The following is a 10,789-nucleotide window of genomic DNA, read 5'->3' as shown; positions in this document are numbered from 1 at the left end:
TGGTTGCTGCCTGGGTCTGAGCAGAGTAGCGTGTTAAAGCCAGTAGACTAACCTAGGGATGGAGGAAATCTTTAGAGCATCTTCTATCCTTTCATTCAAGAGCCACCACTTTGAACTCTTTGCCCTTCCTCTATCTGAGAAATAAATATCTAGAAGTTTGTCTTGATTTTTCAATTTTAGACATTATATATTTATCTCCAGCCATGGTAAATGAGTTTTTTCACACATTTAGGGATGCTGAGATCCTCTCTTCCATCTACCCAGTATAGTGTTTAGGCTTTTATGACCTTGAAATTCTGTTGACCCCAGAATATTTAGTATGTCTGATTACATTGTTTTTCTTTTCTAGATTTTCTCCATAGAGTTTCCACATTTCTTTCTTTTTTCTTATTCTGTTTGCTTTGATTCTCACCTCACCTCTTTTAAAAAAACTTTCATTTATTTAATAAACAGAATTTGCCTGGAGTCACAAATAGGTTCTTTGTATATGTGTGTGACTCATTTGTTTGATTGCTTTTTAAATTGAAGTATAGTTGATTTCAATGCTATGTTAGTTTACAAGGTTCTGCTAGATTCAGGAATCACTTTGCAGTATACCTGAAACTAACACAACTATATATATTCTTTTTCAGATTCTTTTTCTTTATAGATTATTATTAAGACTTTGAGTATAGTTCTCTTTGCTGTACAGTAGGTCCTTGTTGGTTATATATTTTATATATAGTAGGGTGTATATTGGAGAAGGAAATGGCAACCCACTCCAGTACTCTTGCCTGGAGAATCCCATGGACAGAGGAGCCTGGCAGGCTGCAGTCCATGGGGTCACAAAAGTCAGATATGACTTAGCAACTAAACCACCACCACCAGGGTGTATATATTAATTCCAAACTCCTAATTTATCTCCCCATTTCCCCATTGGTAACCACAAGTTTGTTTTCTATGTCTGTGATCCTATTTTTGTTTTGTAAAAAAGTTCATTTGTATCATTTTTTAGATCCCACACATAAGCAGTATAATTTCATCTCATTTTCTTTTCCTCTCCAAATCTTCATCTCCTTACCTATCTCTCAGGTGCCTTTCTTCTCAAGGATCTTCCAGGCAGAGTCCACTGCCAAGGAAACACTTTACTGTTTGAAAAACAGCCCTGCCTACTGATAGCCAGGGCTACTGGAGTGAATTCAATAAATCTTTATCATTTCTTTCCATAGTCATGTGTTGAAGGTTTACTATGTGACAGGCATTAATAATGCAGTATAAATAAAACATAGAGTAGTAAATGGCAACCTGCTCCAGTATTCTTGCCTGGAAAATCCTGTGGACAGAGGACCCTGGAGGGCTACAACCCATGGAGATGCAAAGAGTTGGACACGACTCCTTGTGCCAAAGCAGTGACTTTATCTCTTTCTCTTGCCTGGGGTAGGGTCTCTCTTATACCCAGTACCTTCAGCAAATGTTTATTGAGTACATGATGGGGACCCATTTATCAGTCCCAATTTTGCTCATTTCACCCCTATTCTGCTTTCCTTAGGTCCCAGATAAGCTGCACCCCTAACAAAAGTCCTGTCTCCCAGAGCTATTTCCAAGGTTGTTTGAGCACTGGGAACTAGGAAAGGATGGTAAATGGAAGCCTGCACATCCATCCCATCTCCCCATCCATTAAGCCTAAGACAGTCCTTCTCCTCTGAGCCTTTGTTTCGCTGACTATAAAACTAGGAAGCAAAGTCTCCCTTCTCTTCTCCTTTGTGTGCAGTTTAGGACAGGGTGAAAGTTCTTGGCCATGCAAAGCTGCATGAAGTATATTTGTTTACTCTTTAGGATTTAGTTTCAGCTCACATGTACCCTGCAATTATTTTTCAGTGACAAAGGGTGTATGCATGCACCCCTTCTCTTGCCCTGAGGATGTCTGCACCTGCTCACTCAGGACAGGCTTTGCCCCCGCTGCCACCCTCCCTCTTCGGGTCTCTGGTTACCTGCCAGAACCATTTAATCTAACTCTCCATCTGGGCGATAGATTAAAAACCCCCACATAATGCAAAGGGCTGCTGCAGATGGCCGTGCACCTGGGACTCCTGCGTCCTGAGCCACAGAGCCTGGCTTTGGACTTGCCTGCTTGGCTGGCAGTCCTGGAACCTCCAGTTCATCTAGCAGGGAGCTGCAAAGTCGGCCCCTCATTAGAACAACCTCCAGCCCAAGTCCGCTCAGAGAAGAGGTGGGAGGTGTTAAACCAATGTGTGTTACTTAATATCTGCTGAATTAGCCCACATAGGGCACAAAGGGGACCTCAGCTCTGGTGATCAACATCCTCTCCCCTCACTCAGCATGGCTGGCTCCTAGTTTTTCAAGCTTTGGCTTCAACATCAGTAACTTTTCTGTCCAAGATCACTCCCTGTTGCATGCCCTTATTCTCTCTTACTCCTGAAAACTTGCTCTTAATCTCCAATTTATTTTTAATTGTACATTATTGGTGTGTGTGCTTGTGTTCAGTCACTAAGCCGTGTCTGACTCTTGCGACCCCATGGACTGTAGCCTGCCAGGCTCCTCTGTCCACGGGATTCTCCAGGCAAGAATACTGGAGTGAGTTGCCATGCCTCCTCCAGGGGATCTTCCTGACCCAGGGACTGAACCATCATCTCCTATGTCTCCTGCATTGGCAGGCAGGTTCTTTACCACTAGCGCCACCTAGAAAGCCATGTTTATGCTATGTTTCCCCCTAAACAGTAGCTCCTGGAGGAAGGGATTATGTCTGTTTTCATCAACCATCCTCTGACACAAGGCATGGTACACAGCAGTTGGTCTACAAATATGTGTTGAATGTGTCAGAAAATGAGTTCAGGTCAGAGCACTTAAAGAGTAGCAGGGTCTTTTAGAGCAGTGATCTCAAACTTTGCTGCGTGTTACAGTCCCCCGAGGGCTTCCTTGATAGCTCAGCGGTGGCCCCTCATCTCTTTAGAACTTTTTAAAACTCAGACCCCAGATCCACCAGACAAGTCGAATACAGTGTATTCGTGCATTCATGACCTTTGATCCAACATCCACATAACAGCTCTCCTAAGTCTTGGGGACAGATGCGAGGTCATCAGATATACTGGTCTCCATGGCTCTCTCTTCAGATATCTGCAAAAGCAAACACTGCTGGGCCTTACTCAGAGCCACCTCACTGAGAGCTCTGCATGGATAATTGGCTTTGTTTTTTTAAAAGGGATGCATCAAGGCAGTTAAAATATTCTGAGAGACACACTATCACTTTCCTAGTCACACAAACAGTTTGGAAGAAAATGAAAATAGAACTTTCTGTCCAGTTCTTTTACAGGCAACAAAGCGATGACAACATTTGCAGGTTGCAAAAGCCTCATCACAGAGTATCAGGCATGTCTTTTTTTTTTCTCTTCAAAGTGTATTTACTTTCAAATTTTCCAGTTAGCTTAGTATGCAATAAAAAGCCCAGAATATGGCTTTAGGTTAAAATCACAAACCTGGATCATCCAGACTTCCCAACCAATATTTATGAATGAATTTACAACCTAAATTAATGAAATTAAAAGACACTTGCTCTGTGGAAGGAAAACTATGACAAACCCAGACAGCATATTAAACAGCAGAGATATCACTTTGCCAACAAAGGTCCATATAGTCAAAACTATGGTTTTTTCAGTATTCATGTCAGCGCTGAATCATAAAGAAGACTGAATGCTGAAGAACTGATGTTTTCAAGTTGTGGTGCTGGAGAAAATTCTTAAGAGTTCCTTGGACAGCAAGGAGATCGAACCAGTCAATCTTAAAGGAAATCAACCCTGAATATTCTTTGAAAGGACTGATGTTGAAGCTGAAGCACCAATATTTTGGCCACCTGATGCAAAAAGCTGTCTCACTGGAAAAGATCCCAATCAGAAAAGATTGAGGGAAGGAGGAGAATAGGGCGGCAGAAGATGAGATGGTTAGATAGCATCATTGACTCAATGGACATGAATCTGAGCAAACTCCGGGAAGTAAAGGACACGGAAGCTTGGCGTTCTGCAGTTCGTGGGTTCACAAACAGTCAGACATGACTTAGCTCATCTAGCAGGGAACTGCAAAGCCGGTCCCTCATTAGAGCAACCTCCAGCCCAAGTCTGCTCTGAAAAGAGGCGGGAGGTGTTAAGCTGTTAATGTGTTACTTAATATCTGCACAACAACAACCTAAATGGCCAAGTAAGTGTGTAAGTAAGTGTTAGTCGCTCGGTTGTGCCTGACTCTTTGCGATCCCATGGGCTGTAGCCAACCAGTCTCCTCTGTCCATGAGATTCTCCAGGCAAGGATACTGGAGTGGGTTGCCATTTCCTTCTTCAGGGGATCTTCCCAACCCAGGGATCGAACTCAGGTCTCCTGCACCACAGGCAGATTCTTTACTGACTGAGCAACAAGGGAAGCCCAAGTGACCAAGGAAATCAAAGAAATAACCATGGGTTCCTTTTAACTCAAAGCTTGGTTTCAAGAGTGAGTTTAGGCTTTCTAATTGTCTTGGCCAGGATCATTTGGAGGCAATTTATGACCAAGGGGAAAATGGTGACCTGCCTAAGTCTCTGCTGCGCCACCCACCCCAAATCCACAGTCACTCAGCTGGGGCCACTTAAACAACATTGGCAGGTGCAACCTGCTCCCAAACCTGGACCTCATCCTGCCTCAGGCAAGGAAAAGTGACAACATTCAATTCAGCCTCAGGTCAGGCTTGAAGAGTCCTGACCATCAGATTCAGGCCATATTCATCTATTAATGTCTATTAGGTGCAGGGGCTGTGTTGTTGGTGGCAGATCCTGGGTCTGATGAAATCATAGGAGCTCTGGGAGGAGGGCACCACCAGTGTCAATGCCTCCTTTTGACAACAGAGGAAACTGAGGTTTAGAAAGGTTGATTGACTTGAAGATCACATATCTATCATTTTGCAAAACTAGGACTGGAATCTGGTGTTCTGACTTCAAGTTCAATGCCAATTCACAGCTACCTCAAGTCTAGCAATCAGACCCTTAACTTTTGCTGTTCAGTTGCTAAGTCTTGTCTGACCATTTGTGACCCCCATGGACTGCAGTACACCATGCTTCCCTCTCCTTCACTATCTCCCAGAGTTTGCTCAGATTCATGTCCCTTGAGTCAGTGATGCTATCTAACCATCTTATTCTCTATTGTCTCCTTCTCCTTCTGCCCTCAATCTTTCCCAGCATCAGGGTCTTTTCCAAGGAGCCAGCTCTTCACATCAGGTGGCCAAAGTATTGGAGCTTCAGCCTCAGCATCAGTCCTTCCAATGAATATTCAGGGTTGATTTTCTTTAGGACTGACTGGTTTAATTTCTTTGTAGTTCAAGGGACTCTCAGAAGTTTTCTCTAGCACCACAATTCAAAAGCATCAATTCTTTGGCCCTCAGCTTTCTTTTCTTTTTTTAAAATTTTTTGATTGAAGGATAATTGCTTTACAGAATTCTGTGGTTTTCTGTCATACCTCAACAGGAATCAGCCATAGGTATATCCATGTCTCCTCCCTCCCAGACCTCCCTCCAATCTCCCTTCCTGCACCACCCTTCAGCCTGTCACAGAGCCCCTGTTTGAGTTCCCTGAATCTTACTGCAAATTCCCTTTGGCTCTCTCTTTTACACATGGCATTGTGAATTTCTGTCACTCTCTCCATATATCTCCTCTTCTCCCTTCTCTCCTCCCACCTTGTCCATAGATCTGTTCTCTTTATCTGTTTCTCCATTGCCACCCTGAAAATACATTCATCAGTGCCATCTCTTCAGATTCCATATATATGTGTCAGTGTATGATATTTATATTTCTCTTTCTGACTTACTTCACTCTGTATAATGGGCTCTAGGTTCGTCCACCTCATTAAAACAGATTCAAATGCATTTCTTTTTATGGCTGAGTAGTATTCCATTGTACCACAGCTTCTTTGTTCATTCATCTGTTGGTAGACATCTAGGTTGCTTCCATGTCCCAGCTGTTGTAAATAGAGCTGCAGTGAACACTGGGGTACATGTGTCTTTTTCAGTTTTGATTTCCTCAGGGTATATGCCTAGGAGTGGAACTGCTGGGTCTTATGGTGGTTTTATTCCTCGTTTTTTAAGGAATCTCCATACCGTCTTCCATAGTGGCTGTATCAGTTTACATTCCCACCAACAGTGCAAGAGCATTCCCTTTTCTCCACACCCTCTCCAGCATTTATTATTTGTGGACTTTTTGATGATGGCCAGTCTGACTTGTGTGAGGTGGTGTCTCATTGTAGTTTTGATTTATATTTCTCTGATAATGAGTGATGTCGAGCATCTTTTCATGTGCTTGTTAGCCATCTGTATGTCATCTTCAGAGAAATATCTCTTCAGGTCCCTTTCCCACTCTTTGATTGGGTTGTTTGCTTTTCTGGTATTGAGTTGTATAAGCTGCTTGTATATTTTGGAAATTAATTCTTTATCAGTTGTTTCCCTTGCTATTATTTTCTCCCATTCTGGGGGTTGTCTTTTCACCTTCTTTGTGGTTTCCTTTGTTGTGCAAAAGATTTTAAATTTAATTAGGTCTCATTTTATTTTCATTTTTAATTCCATTACTCTAAGAGGTGGGTCATAAAAGATCTTGCTTTGACTTATGTCATTGAGTGTTCTGCCTATGTTCACCTCTAAGAATTTAATAGTTTCTGGTCTTACATTTACGTCTTTAATCCATTTTCAGTTTATCTTTGTGTATGGTATTAGGTAGTGATCTAATTTCATTCTTTTGCACCTAGCTGTCCAGTTTTCCAAGTACCACTTATTGAAGAGGCTGTCTTTTCCCCATTGTATATTCTTGCCTCCTTTGTAAAAAAATAAGGTACCCATAGGTGCTTGGGTTTGTCTCTGGGTTCTCTATCTTGTTTCATTGGTCTATACTTCTGTTTTTCTGCTGGTACCATGGTGTCTTGATGACTGTAGCTTTGTAGTATAGTTTTAAGTCAGGCAGGTTGATTCCTCCAGCTCCATTCTTCTTTCTCAAGACTGCTTTGGCTATTTGGGGTCTTTTGTGTTTCCATATAAATTGTGAAATTTTTTTGTTCTAGTTCTTTGGAAAATGCCATTGGTAATTTGAGAGAGATCACATTGAATCTGTAGATTGCATTTGGTAGTATTTTCACAATATTGATTCTTCCAACCCAGGAACATGGAGTATCTCTCCATCTGTTTATGTAATCTTTGATTTCTTTCATCAGTTTATGAATGAAACACAGAAATTAAATAATTTTCTATGTACAGTTCTTTTGCCTCCTTAGGTTAAGTTTATTCCTAGATATTTAATTCTTTCTGTTGTAATGGTGAATGGGATTGATTCCTTAATTTCTCTTTCTGATTTTTCATTGTTAGTACATAGGAATGCAAGTGATTTCTGTGTATTGACCTTGTATCCCATGACTTTGCTGAATTCACTGATTAGCTCTCGTAATTTTCTGATAGTTTCTTTTAGGTTTTCTATGTATAATATCATGTCATCTGCAAACAGTGAGTGTTTTGCTTCTTCTTTTCTGTTCTGGATTTCTTTTATTTCTTTTTCTTCTCTAATTGCTGTAACTAGGACTTCCAAAACTGTGTTGAATAATAGTGGTCTTGTTCCTTGTCTTGTTCCTGTTCTTAGAGGGAAAGCTTTTAGTTTTTCACCATTGAGAATAATGTTTGCTGTGGGCTTTTCACATATGGCCTTTACTATGTTGAGGTAGGTTCCTTCTATGCCCACTTATTGAAACTTTTTGTCATAAACGGATGATGGATTTTGTCGAAGGCTTTTCTGCATCTATTGAGAGGATCATGTGGTTTTTATCTTTCAATTTGTTGATATGGTGTATCATGTTGATTGATTTGCATATACTGAAGAATTCTTGCATCCCTGAAATAAACCCAACTTGATCATGGTGTATGAGCTTTTTAATGTGTTGTTGGATTCTGTTTGCTAGAATTTTGTCGAGGATTTGTGCATCAATGTTCATCAGTGATATTGGCCTGTAATTTTATTTTTTCATGTTGTCTTTTCCTGGTTTTGGTATCAGGGTGATTGTAGCCTCGTAGAATGAGTTTGGAAGTACTCCTTCCTCTGCAGTGTTTTGGAAGAGTTTCAGAAAAATAGGCATTAAGTCTTCTCTGAATGTTGATAGAATTCCCCTGTGAAGCCATCTGGCTCTGGGCATTTGTTTTGGGGGAGATTTTTGATCACTGCTTCAATTTCAGTGTTTGTAATTGGGTTGTTCATAACTTCTATTTCTTCCTTGTTCAGTCTTGGGGGGCTGATCGTTTCTAAGTATCTGTCCATTTCCTCTAGGTTGTCCATTCTATTAGCACATAGTTGTTCATAATATTCTCTTATCATCCTTTGTATTTCTGTGTTCCTGTCATAACCTCTCCTTTTTCATTTCTAATTTTATTGATTTGATTTTTCTCCCTTTTTTTCTTGATGAGTCTGGCTAGTAGTTTGTCAATTTTGTTAATCTTCTCAAAGAACCGGCTTTTAGTTTTACTAATCTTTGCTATTGTAGCCTTCATTTCTTTTTCATTTATTTCTGCTCTGATTTTTATGATCTCCTTCCTTCTGCTGACTTTGGGGGTTTTTTGTTCTTCTTTTTACAGCTGCTTTAGATGTAGGGTTAGGCTGTCTATTCAATGGTTTTCTTGCTTCTTGAGGTATGATTATATCACTATAAACCTCCCTCTTAGAACTGCTCTTGCTGAGTCCCATAAGCTTTGGGTCATCATGTTTTCATTGTCATTTGTTTCCAGGAATCTTTTGATTTATTATTTTTTTTTAATTTCTTCAGTATCCTCTTTGTTATTCAGTAATGTATTATTTAATCTCCATGAGTTTGTGTTTTTTGCTGGTTTTTTTTTTTTTTTTCCTGTAGTTGATATCTAGTCTCATAGTGTTGTGGTCAGAGAAGATACCTGATACAATTTCAATTTTCTTAAATTTACTGAGGCTTGATTTGTGGCCCAAGATGTGGCTTATCCTGGAGAATGCTCCATGTGCACTTGAGAAGAAACTGTGTTCTTCTGCATTTGGATGGAAAGTCCTGAAGATATCAATTAGGTCCATTTGTTCTAATGTGTTGTTTAAGGTTTGTGTTTCCTTATTGATTCTCTGTTTTGATGATCTGTCCATTGACGACAGTGGAGTGTTAAAGTCCCCTACTATTATTGTGTTGCTGTTGATTTCTCCTCTTATGCCTGTTAGTGTTTGCCTTATGTATTGAGGTGGTCCTATGTTGGTTGCGTAGACATTTATAATTGTTATGTCTTCTTCTTGGATTGACCCCTTGATCATTATGTAGTGTACTTCTTTGTATCTTATGATATTCTTTATTTTAAAGTCTATTTTGTCTGGAATAAGCTTGCCACTCCAGCTTTCTTTTGGTTTCCATTCACATGGAATATCTTTTTCCATCCTTTTGCTTTCAGTCTGTATGTGTCTCTAGGTTTGAAGTGAGTCTCCTGTAAGCAGCATATATACGGGTCTTGTTTTTGTATCCATTCAGTCAGTCTGTATCTTTTGGTTGGTGCATTTACTCCATCTACATTTAAGGTAATTATTGATACATATATTTCTACTGGCATTTTCTTGATTGTTTTGGGTTTGTTTTTGTAGGTCTTTCCTTTCTCTTGTGTTTAATGGCTATGTAAGTCCGTTTAGTATTTGTTGCAAGGCTGGTTTGGTGATGCTGAATTCTCTTAATTTCTGCTTGTTCATAAAACTTTTGATTTCTCTATCAGTTTTGAATGAGGTCTTTGCCAGGTATAGTAATCATGGTTGTAGGTTTTCTCTCTCAGCACTTTAAATACATCCTGCCATTTCCTTCTGGCCTGCAGAGTTTCTGCTGAAAGATCCACTGTTAATTGTATGGGTTTTCCCTTGTATGTTACTTGTTGCTTTTCTCTTGCTTCTTTCAGTATTCTTTCCTAGTGCTTAATCTCTGTTAGCTTGATTAATATGTGTCTCAATGTGTTCCTCCTTGGGTTTAACCTGTAGTGGACTCTCTGCACTTCTTGGACTTGATTGACTATTTCCTTTTCCATGTTGGGGAAGTTTTCAACTATAATTTCTTCAAAAATTTTCTCAGTACCTTTCTTTTTTTCTTCTTTCTCTGGGACCCCTATAACTCAAATATTGGTGTGTTTAATATTGTCCCAATGGTGTCTGAGGCTTTCCTCAATTCTTTTCATTCCTTTCCCTTTATTTTGCTCTTCAGCAGTTATTTCCACCATTCTATCCTCCAGTTCGCTTATCTGTTCCTCTGCCTCAGGTATTCTGCTACTGGTTCCTTCTAGAGTACTTTTGGAAAAGGCAATGGCACCCCACTCGAGTGTTCTTGCCTGGAGAATCCCATGGATTGAGGAGCCTGGTGGGCTGCAGTCCATGGTGTCGCTAGGAGTCAGACACGACTGAGCGACTTCATTTTCACTTTTCACTTTCACGCATTGGAGAAGGAAATAGCAACCCACTCCAGTGTTCTTGCCTGGAGAATCCCAGGGACGGGGGAGCCTGGTGCCCTGCCGTCTATGGGGTCGCACAGAGTCGGACATGACTGATGTGACCTAGCAGCAGCAGCAGCAGAGTACTTTTAATTTCAGTAACTGTGTTATTCATCTCTGTTTGCTTATTCTTTATTTCCTCTATGCCCTTGGTGATTGTATTAACTGTGTTGAATGCTTCTTGCAATCTCTCCATTCTAAATTCAAGTCTTTGGAACATCTTTACTATCTTTGTTCAGAATTCTCTTTCAGGGAGATTACTTATTTCCTCCTCATTTATTTGGT

Source organism: Dama dama, chromosome 14 (genome assembly GCF_033118175.1).
Source record: "Dama dama isolate Ldn47 chromosome 14, ASM3311817v1, whole genome shotgun sequence".
In the NCBI taxonomy this organism is placed as follows: domain Eukaryota; kingdom Metazoa; phylum Chordata; class Mammalia; order Artiodactyla; family Cervidae; genus Dama; species Dama dama.
Note: the sequence above shows the minus strand (reverse complement) of the source record.